Source organism: Oryctolagus cuniculus, chromosome 8 (genome assembly GCF_051225735.1).
Source record: "Oryctolagus cuniculus isolate XC-2025 breed Fujian yellow rabbit chromosome 8, ASM5122573v1, whole genome shotgun sequence".
NCBI classification, from domain to species: Eukaryota; Metazoa; Chordata; class Mammalia; order Lagomorpha; family Leporidae; genus Oryctolagus; species Oryctolagus cuniculus.
In genome coordinates this window covers 21,023,552-21,034,817 of record NC_142874.1, presented here as the reverse complement: position 1 = coordinate 21,034,817, position 11,266 = coordinate 21,023,552, and the positions used below count along the sequence as shown (strand labels likewise).

The following is an 11,266-nucleotide window of genomic DNA, read 5'->3' as shown; positions in this document are numbered from 1 at the left end:
GATCTTCTGTATATAAAGATAATTGAAAATGAATCTTGATGGGAATGGAATGGGAGAGGGAGCAGAAGATGGGAGGGGTGCGAGTGGGAGGGAAATTATGGGGGGGAGCCAATGCAATCCATAAACTGTACTTTGGAAATTTATATTTACTAAATAAAAAAATACATAAATAAAATAAAATGCATATAAAGCAGCAAAATGCAGCCAGACATATGCATATCAAGTTCACAAGAGACTTGGATGTCCTAATAAGATATGCATATTTGACAACACTCTGTTAAAGGCAACTTATCTCCTGCTAATTTTTATTTTGAGAAGCAGAGAAACTGACAGGCTGAGACCTCCCATCTGTGACAAAAACCAAGAGACAGGAACCAAAGTTGGTTCTCCATGTGAATGGCAGAGATCTAACTACCTAAGCAATCACCAACCACCCACACCCCCACCACCAGGGGTCCACATTAGCAGGAAGCTGGAATCAGGAGCCAGAGCCAGGCACTGAACAAAAGCACTACTAGGTGGGACAAAGGCTTTTTTTTAAAGATGTATTTATTTATTTGGAAGTCAGAGTTACACAGAGAGAGGAGAGGCAAAGAGAGAGAGAGAGGTCTTCCATCTGCTGGTTCACTCCCCAATTGGCCACAATGGCCAGAGCTGTGCTGATCCGAAGCCAGGAGCCAGGATTTTCTTCCAGGTTTCCCACGCAGGTACAGGCATCCAAGGACCTGAGCTATCTTCTACGGCTTTCCCAGGCCATAGCAGAGAGCTGGATTGGAAGTGGAACAGCCAGGACTTGAACCAGCATCCATATGGGGTGCTGGCACTGCAGGCAGCAGCTTTACCTGCTATGCCACAACGCCAGGCATCTTAACAACCAAGCGTAATGCCAATCAGTTGCCCAAGCAATGTGAGGAAATCCATCGCTCCACGTTTTTGTCTTCACTTCTTCAGATCGGCATCAAAGACTCTCAAATGCTTTGTGCCATCAGTAAAGCCCGATTCCCTCTGTCTCCCACAATTCAGCAGGTCAGCAACACACTCAGCTCAGATTTGGGAGAGAACACAAACTGATGCCACAATCCAGCCACGAAGGAAAGCAGAGGCAGGGACAGGTGAGTTTAGCTCAGAAGACTCCCGGGCTCAGCCAGAGCAGACAACACACCAGGGTGGTCGGGAGCGGTGGTGGGTGAGGCTGAGCAAGGCGATCCAGCCGGATGGCCTGGTGAGGGTTCTACTGTGCTTATCCCACATGGGACTTTTTCAACAGCATATGGTCTAGTCCCTGTGTGCTTGCTCCTGCTGGTCTCGGGGGGGATGGGGGAACGTACCCAGAGCCTAAGTGTCTGATAGGAGGAATGAAATGGAGCACTCACATTACAGGACTTGGGTACAACATGAACTCTCAGCAATAATTAGACTTCTGAAGTCAATGTCAAGATTCCAACTCCCTTCTAAGGGCTGTTATCACATAATTTTAAATCGAGCTTGACTTCTAGTTTTAAATTCTCATGATCTGAACATTTCAAGGCCAAAATAGTCATTGCATACATCTATCAAATTATCACACTGCAGCCCACAAGTAAGTACAATTAAAATAATTTGAAAATAGCAACTGTTTGAGCTATTTAGCATATATTACTTTTGCATGCTAAAATGCTCATAGAAGGAAAATGTTAGATTCTGTTGAGAATTCAGGTATTTAAAAAAAGGGTTTCTTTGCTATGATGTCTTTCAATAATTACGCAACCTATACTTTAGCTAGGCAACGTATTTTACTTCTAGAATCAGCTGTGGGAGAGTGAGGTGAACAGTGGCTCGGGGAACATCCTGGGCTGACACTGCCAGTCACAGCTGATGTGTGCAAGCACAGCCGCTCGGGGACAATCATCTGAGATGTCACTGGGGAGCTGTTTAAGGAGAGGCCACTCAGCGGGGCTTAGTCTGAGGGTGGGCCACGGTTCAGGACCCCTGTGAGGAGGGAAGAATCCTGAGTAAAGTTGGAGCAGGTCAAGGTCAAGCAGGAGCAGGTCAAGGTAACTGCTATTATGTCCAGATTGCTTAGGGAAGAAAACACATCAGCTGGCTTTTTTGGGAGACATGAATGGGAATTTGGAGGGAGAATCAAGCATTGGCACAGGGAAGCGAGGGAATGCTGGGTGTCTTATCAGAGTCTTATGGGAAAGGGTGGTTCCTGTACAGCCATTTGCAAGCCTCTTTCCTGAAGCGCTAAGGTGCAGGGAGCTCTTAGCCGTCTTCATCTTCCAGGAAGTTCCTAGGACCTGGTTTAACACAGACAGCGTCATCTTCGTTTCCAAAGTTTCTTACTGAAGGCATCACTCAGTTGTTGAAATGCTAACACAACATTGTCATCCTCATCACCGCACAGCTCACTTAGTGAAATTCTGTATAAAAACATACAGTGTTTATTAGCACTGTGATGTGTGCCTAGAGATGTTTAACTGGTTCTATGGGCTTCCAACACTGAGAAGTGTACGGTACCTGATGGACTGAATGGTCAGTGTGAAGTCTCTGATTAAGTGAAAAGCATCGCCCATGTTCAACCTACAGATAAACAAGAGTAAAATGACACGTGAGGGAATGAAGTGGGTTCTGGTGTGCCCCCCGAAGCAGGGGGAGTAATCCATGGATGCTGCACTGTCGGCCTGTCCAGAGACACTGTCAACGCAGCTCTGGGAGCGCGCAGTCTCTGGCTTGCCCTCGGCAGGGCCAATGCTTTGCTTCTGCGTTCAGCTCCAGGTAGCCTGGTAAACAGGCTCATCATTTGGCTAAAAAAAAGACACAACTTTCCATGCTCTTGTATATTAGGGCATTGATATTACCAGAATTAATATTACAGTGTCCAGTACGGGAGAGTCAGTGAGAGACAGAGTGGGCTGCTGTAAGGACACATCCCCTAGTAAAAGCATAAAATAGAGAGCAGGCAAAAACTATCAGTCAGCTTTATCAGACTCTGGGAAACAAAGGCTTAACTCTGAATCAAGAAAAAGGCGGGAAAACTGTGACATCTTTACTCCCCCTCCTCCATCCTCCCCTTGAGCTCAGGGGCACTGTTGAAGACAGCAGCCCATGCTCGCTGTGGGGGCCCTTGTTCCCTGGTTGCAGGGGGAGCGGAGCCGCCCTGTCAGTTCTGAGCTGTCCAGGGGCCGCCTGAAGGAGGGGTGAGGCACTTGCCCTTGCGGAGCCTGCGTCGGCACTCAGAGAGAGAGAAGCAGCAGGGACTCCTTGAGAACACGGCAAGGCAATCTAACAACCTGCTGCCGTCTGTCTGGTTCCGTTTTTGATCTTTGTCTTAAATTCACTCCCTTCTTGCACTGTTCCTAGAGACCTGCGAGAGGTGAAAGCGTAGGCTCATCTCACGCTTTCCCTGAGCGAACCTTCTGCCTTAGGCATGTACATGTTGTTGACCTTGTCACCATGGTCGTCGTAGTTTTTTAATTCCCCCAACACACACTGCTTTAGTATACTCTTTATTCTCAAATAAACTTTCTTCCAGCAATTCCTCATCAGTTTTCAATACTCCATGACAACGTCTCAACAGACAAAAGGCAGAGGAAGGCAGAATGCGTTCTCTCTCGGCCTGACTGCCCGAGATGCTGATCCACTCTTGAACTCGAACCTGAACTATCAGGAGTTCATGGTTCTCAGGCTTTGGGACTCAAGCTAGAATTTACAGCACTGACTTCCCTGGGTCTCTGGCTGGGTCTTCGTAGTCTCCATAATCATTTGAGCCAACTCCTTAAATAAAAAATTAAATGATAGATGGATGATAGATACAAAGGGACTTGCTAGACAGATACTCTTTCTCTGGAGAAGGTTAACACAGGGGATAATTTTAACACCATGGTGCAAATGACATGCAAGTGTATGAACACATGCTCAGCATTGTTAGTATTTAGAAAAATTTAGATCAGAACCATGAGATACCCCTTGATACCTACCACCATGGTTATAATAAAGGAGAAAAATGAAATAACAAGCATGGTAGATGGTGGAGAAATTTAAATCCTTGTACATTGCTGGGGCAATGTTTACTTTCATGGAACCTGGTTTACTTTTGTGGAAAACAATTTTCAGTCTCTCAAAATGGTACACATTGAGTTAACATGACTCAGCAATTCTATCCCTACATACAGATCCAAAAGAATTGAGAACAGGAATGCAAAGCAACGCGTGTGCATGCATGTTCATAGCACCAGTGCTCACAACTGCCAAAGGTGGAAACAACCCAAATGTTCAACTACATAAAAGAACTGTGTATGTACACACGAGGACACTTCAAGAAGTCTGCAAAAATAAAACACAGTGATACGCATTTGGCGCAGCAGTGAAAATGCTGCTTGGGATGGTCTTATCCCATCTCAGAGTGCCTGGGTTTGAGTTCTGGCTGATTCCTGATTCCTGTTGCCTGCTAACGTGTACCCTGGGAGGCACCAGTAATGGCTCAAGTTATTGGGTCCCTGTCACCCACATGAGAGACCTGGACTAAGATCCCAGCCACGGCCATATTTGGCATTTGAGGAGTAAATCAGTGAATGAAAGATCCCTCTCTGTCTCTTCTCTCTGCCTCTCAAATAAAAGACAAATATAAAGTGTTTGGGGAAAAAATGAAATAAAACAAAACGTTTACTTTCATTCAAAAAAATATTTTGAAATCCAGGCAGGCATTCTTTTCATAATATGCATCTGCCAAGAACATTTGGAAGACCCCTCCTACAACGGACCAAAGTACTGAAACCTGCACCAGCATGGACACTGGAGTATTACAGTGAAAGAAGCCAGACACGCAAGGTTACACAGCCACGTGATTCCCTTCATAGTAAACACCCAGACCAAGGCAAACCCACGGAGCCAGAGGGCAGACTGGCAGTGTCAGAGAGAGGACAGGAACTATTCCTTGAAGGTCAGGGACTTTCCCTGGGGGTATGAGCATGTTTTGTCACTAGATAGCAGCAGTGCATGCACAATGCTGCAAATATACCTAAAGCCACTGTACTACTCACTTAAAAATGGTTAATTTTATGTCATGTAGACTTCATCTCTAGGAAAAAAAAACCTTGTAATTGTTCAAAACAAACTGCCTCTTAATTATCCTTCTTAAACACTGCATCTTAAAATTAATGCCACAGAAACCATAGCAATGCATCAGCCCCCTTAACCTCCATTACACAAACACACAGATGTATCTGGAGCATGTTAAAGTAGGAGCAGTCATACCAGTTGTCTGAAGCCAGTGAGAACAGGGAACCATGCTTGTAGAAGTCCAGTGCATAGGCGTTCAAGAAATACTTCCGGCCACTTTGATCCCGTTTGTTCAAGCAAAGGAGAGGAACATTGCTGACATCCACACTGAGTGTTCGTAAGATAGCCTGGGGGTACACAGAGGCCTCAGGTTACTCACATTTTTCTCTTAAAGTGACCTTTATTATAAAATCTGGTCACCATGGTTCATTGTCGGTAGCTAGTTAAAGCAGTAACCCAGGAGGCAGCGTTGTACAGCAGGTTAAGTCTCACCTGCAATAAAGGCTCACCACATCGAAGTGCTTTTTCTAGACCACCTGCTCTGCTTCCCATCCAGATCCCTGCTGATGTGCCTGGGAAAGCAGTGGAGGATGGCCCAGGAGCTTGGGCCCCTGCACCCACATAGGAGACCCAGAAGAAGCTCCTGGCTCCTGGCTATTGACTGGCCCATCCCCAGCTTCTATGGCCTTTTGGAGAATGAGCCAGCATCTCTCACCCCACCCCACTGTCACTCTGCCTCACAGATAAATAAATAAATCATTTAAAATAAAACAATAACTCAATACATGTTTAGTACTAGTATCAGACAGTAAACAGTGTACCAAATTTCCCAAAACTATAATATGACTGACCAGATAAAATATCAAAACTGTTTTTAAAAGCATGGAAATGATGGCTCCAATTTATTTAGAATTAATTTTACATGGTCAGGCCTTTGTTGTGGTGTACCAGGTTGGGCCACTGCCTTCAGTGCCTGCATCCAATATGGGCACCTGTTCGCGGTCCAGCTGCTCTGCTTCCAAACCAGCTCCCTGCTAGAGCGCCTGGGAAGGTGGTGGAGGATGGCCCAAGTACTTGAGCCCCTGCACACATGTGGGAGACCTGGGGAAGGTTCTGGGCTCCTGGCTTTGGCCTGGCCCAGCCCCAGCCATTGCGGCCACTTGGGGAGTAATCAGCAGATGGGAGATTTTCTCTCTATATATTTCTCTATTTCTCTCTTTCTGTAACTTTGCCTTTCAATAAGTAAAAGAATTTACACGGCCACTTTTACAACTTCAGAAACATATTACAAATATTTCTTAGATTAATTCTCCCTGAAGAAAATATTTCTGAATGTCCAAGCTTTATCTTGGCAACAACACACAGTGAGAGTGTTGTTCTTCCCCACACTCCACAATATCTGTTCTTATACTGCTTTCCAGGACACAATGACCAGATCGTGGCAAGTGACACAGTCCCAGTCATCAGGGCTCATTTTCTGTCAACTTGCTACCTGAATAAACTGTCCGGGGACAGTCAGGACTGGAAGTCTGACCATGCCACAGTGACCGCTTTGGCTCATACTGAATCATTCACATCTCCATGCTGCACCACACACCACTCTATGCGTTCAGACATAAAAAATAAAAATAAAAACAGAAACAAAACACATTGCCCTCGAATGACTGACAGCAGGATCTAACTCCAGTGTGCACTCTGGACGTAACACCCAGAGACGCTCCCGAGACTGCACTGCTGGCAGGTGACGTGGACGGCCAGGTCTCCTTGGCTCACACCTGGAGTAGCAGGGGCTTATGAGAGGCAGTGCATACAGCTGCTGTGGTCCGGATATGGCTTTGGATGTCGCATGTCCCCAAAAGGCCCCCATGGTAGAAGCCTGTTCCCTAAGGTGGTGGCATTAGGAGGAGGGGAAACCTTTAGGAGGTGGGGCTGAGTGGAAGGCCTTCAGGTGATGCGGGTTGTTCCAAACACCTGAGCTCGGGCCCAGGCTCTCTGCTTCCTAGCTCACCACATGATCTTTCCTGCACACACAATACAGAGCCTCACCAGGGTCTGCACCAGGTCCCCAGACTTGAACCTCCAAACCTGTGAGCTAAACAAACTTTTTTCCTTGCCTCTGGTATTTCACTGTAGTATCGAAAAGCTGACTAATGCCATGGTGACTGAGAAACCTCCCTGTTTTCCTGGTATTTTTTATTTTAAAAGTATTTTCCCACGCCACTGGGAAGCATCACTATTCAGACATGAGACACTGACCTAGTGTTCTAATCAGATAAAGGCTATTTCTCATCGATGAATAAACAGAATGAAAGAAATTGTCACAACAAAATGGACTTACGTCATTTGTCATGTGAACACCAAACAAATCCTGATCCGTGATATTGGACAGGCAAGCAAATGGGGAGACAGCAGATCTGCTCTCAGTCCCGGGCATCAGATGAGACACCAGCTCAGAGTCTTCACGCTCTTTACCTGAAAAGTCTAGGAAGAAGCAAATGGAAAACCATTCTCCTATGAAACATAAACCATTTGAAACTAATCAAATTCATTTATACCATTATTACCAGAAAATTTATTGGAGGTTTGTTTTAAGCAAACACTCTGGGGATTGTATTGCTGGATCACCACTGTGAAGACTTTCTTCTCCCTAAACCAAACTCATTCTAGCATCTGCTAGTGGCTCTACCACTCGGTGGTCCCATGTGGCGGCTCCGTGCGTCCACCTACTGCGAACTTATGTGGACACTGTTTACTAAGGGGGATGCAGATGCTTCATTGAGCCCTATTGGATCCAAGGACCTGAGCTCAAAAACCGGGGTCACCTACCTGCCCTCTACAATGGCTTCATATTCAGATTCCTCTCAAGACGCAGGGGAGTGTTACAGCTGCCAAGTTTCGCGTAATGGAGTTAAAGCTGGCTTCACCGCCTACTCTCCTGTGTTAACTCTACTGTGCATACACCCGCGGATGGCAAGGAAGTCCCACTTCCCTCACCAGGAGGCAAAAGTGGGGAGGGACACTTCCGGTCCCTGTGCAGCTCACCCATCTCACTGCAGGCCTGAACAGTGGGTCTGGTAGAGGGAGATACTCAACGTCCAATCAAATCATTCTCTCTCTCTCTCCACTGTCCCCATGTCTTCCATCCGTGCTTCTAGTGTGCTGATTTCTTGGATCCCATGTGTCCTGCTCTCCCTCTGTGAATGATTCGCTCTCTTCTGTTTCCTCTCTGTCTTTCTGCTCCTCCTTGCCCCATTTCTTCCTCTTTTTAAAAGCTTTCTTTTTATTTTATTTGAAAGGTGGAGAGACAGACATGAATCTTCCATCTACTGAGTCACACCCCAAAGGCCTGTAACAGTTGGCACGGGGCCAAAGCCAGGAGCCTGGAGCTGCATCAGGTCTCCCTCGTGGGTGGTGGGGACCCAAGTGCTTGAGCCATCATCTGTTGCCTCCCAGCTTGTGCATTAGCAGGAAGCTGGATGGGAAGTGGAGTAGCTGGGACTTGAACCAGGCACTCAGATGTGGGATCAGGTGTCCCAACAGTGACTTTACGGCTGCACCGAAAGCCCACCCCATCCTCTGTTCCTCTTTCCCTCACAGCTTTCTCTGTACTTTGTGTTCCTGTCTCTCTCCTTCTGTCGTTCTATCCATGCATTTATCTATTTACATCTCCATTTCCATCTGTCTGACAATCTTCCTGTGTTTGTTTCTCATCTCTCTCTCTCCGATTGTCTCTACATCGCTTTTGTCTCTTTTTTCTTTACTTTTTTAACACACACTTCTCTGTGTCGTCCCCCATCAGTCTGTGCCTTTCTTTGATCTTTCTGTATTTCAGGTCCATGTGACCACTAGGGAGATAGATTCTACTGTCTTCTCTGTTCATCTAAAAGAGACAGGCACTGTAGTTCTACCTGGGGGACGGGCAAGTGTTCTACTCAGGGCTTTGCTTTATTTCACTGAACGTGAAAACCATGTTCTCTTACTCAGTCTCATCCCTAGGACTCCCACATTAATTGCTCATTTGATTCCAACTTTAGGAGGGGACTATGAACACCAAGGTTTAATGCCTGACCCTTAAGCCTCCACAATTAAATGTATAACTTGGATTTATTTTTCCTATAAAGAATAATCCTTTGACATTTAACCTTTATGATCATCTTGACGGAGGCAGGGAGATAGCAAGAGCAGAGAGGAACTGCCAGCTCCAGCCCTTGTGACGATCTGGCCCACACTTACCAAACTGCCTGCCCCCACATCACTCAAATCCCCTTTCCATGCACAGCCCCCCACCCCTTCTGTGTAGCGGAGGACTGCAGGTTCTGCAGTGCTGCAACTTAGAACCAGTGCCAGCTAGAAATACTCAATATGGCTGCAGGCTGTGCCCCCATGATGATCTTCAGCTCAACACAGGGTCACTAATGTTACCATGGGTGACACTCCTGTTCCCATCACACACCTGACAGCATGACACTTCTGATTGCAAAGGGCAAGGAAGCATGTGGCACTCCAAACTCCAAACTCCACGAATTTGAATGTCTGATTAAGGCCCACAGCCCCTATGCCTCCAAATGGTATAAAAAGACAGCCCCCAAGCCATGTTGATTGCAACTCTCTCTCCTGGCTTTGCCTGCACTCCTTCCTGTATACTTTCACTTCTCACGTAAATAAATCTTGCTTGTCTGTTAGCCTCTACCTACGTCTCTTCCTTGAATTCCTTCCTGTGATGGGGCAAGAAGCTGGACCAAGCCAATCCCGTAGCCACACACAGCAACCTGAGGGAGGGGTTGCACAATCTGACTGTATCAAATGCCTCTGGCTTATACATCTTAAAGAAGTTAATGTATGCCACATGAATTTCACCTCAACAACAGCAAAAACATGCTGCCTGTTACTTGTCATCTCTTGTTCACATGGCTCTTCTTGGAAGTTCTATTAGTTTCCTAATGCTGATGTAAGAAACGGACACCACCTTTGTGGCGTAACGTAAGCCAAATCTGTCAGAAGGTGGAAATTGGTGTCATTGGGCTAAAACAAGTCATAAGCAGGGCTCTCTGCTTGTTCTTTTTGGGCGTCCTGGGAGGGCTCCTAGAAGCTGCCTCTCTGGTTCCTCCCACCTTCAGAGCCAGCTGGTCGGTTAACTCTTCCCATGCCATGTCCTCTCACTCTGATGCTCCTGCCTCCCTCTTCAACTTGATCAGGTCCACCCAGACAGTCTGCGTGTCTCCCCAAGCCAAGAGCAGCAGATCAGAAGATGTGATTCGATCTGCAGGCTTCATCCTCCCTTTGCCACAAAACATTCAGGCTCCTCAGATGAGGATCCGGACATCCATGGAGGCGGGGAAGGGTCTCACCCTACCAACCCCAGAAGTCACCCCAGAGGAAAAGGAGATCACCGCCCCACTGCACCACACCCCTCCAATTCTGGATGACAGCCATGGCTCGGAGACACTGGGTTCTTTCCCACGAAACTGACCCATGACTGGTGAACTTCTCACTCCCTGGCTGAAAAGGCCAACATTTTGCCTTGTCCCTCACACGCCTTCCATATTCCAATATAATCATGGATCCTGAAATAGGAAGAAGTCAAAGCAGCCCACCAGAACCACGGTTTTCTCCTTGTTTCTACAGGAAGTGGATGAAAACAGAATCCTGCCACATTCCCACATCTTCTTAGCTCTCTCTGTCTCCCTGCTAAGGACACTGAGTGCATGACCTGCTTCCAGAACCTTTATTTGTCATAGATTCATTATTTTTCTTTATATTTTTGTCATTTTCTTTCTCGTGCAGTTTTCTCCCTTCCTGAATCAGATGGGCGATGCCTTATCTCCCTCACCGCCCACTTTGTACTGAGGGAGTCACAACGCACTGATGGTCCTAAAGAAATATGCCAACATGCCTCTTCTCATAGTTTCAAAGCTATTCACATTGAAAAGTTGAACTAAGTGGAGAGTGTCAATATCCACTAAAGGACAAATAATATCAATAGGTAAAGAAATATTCTATAATAAATTCAGACTAGGCAAGGGGGTGCTTCTTCATGATTGTGCCAGAAGAAAATAGAACTATTTTAAGCATTTAGTGTTAAATGAAATCTACAGTGACTTACCTAATTCCAGACAATAAAAGATTTTTATCAGGGTAAAATTTCCACAGCATAAACTGAAGGACTTTTAGGGTTTTTTTTTTTTGTATATTCTCTTGCAATAGTTATGTCTTTATCTTCCAAACT

At 46.1% G+C, this 11,266-nt stretch overlaps 1 long non-coding RNA gene across 3 annotated transcripts in view; it reads right to left on the bottom strand.

Annotated features, from left to right (window-relative positions):
- Window positions 1-531: 531 nt before the first annotated feature.
- The window catches only part of LOC103346715 (putative ATP-dependent RNA helicase DDX60), a 93,507-nt gene continuing 82,772 nt past the window's right edge, over window positions 532-11,266 (bottom strand). For all 3 annotated transcript variants that reach the window (XR_016211675.1, XR_016211676.1, XR_016211677.1), the window contains 4 exons: window positions 7,379-7,521; window positions 5,236-5,387; window positions 2,500-2,562; window positions 532-2,402 (listed from right to left, as the gene is read on the bottom strand). This is a non-coding gene — a long non-coding RNA (putative ATP-dependent RNA helicase DDX60). The remainder of the gene's footprint in view (window positions 2,403-2,499; window positions 2,563-5,235; window positions 5,388-7,378; window positions 7,522-11,266) is intronic.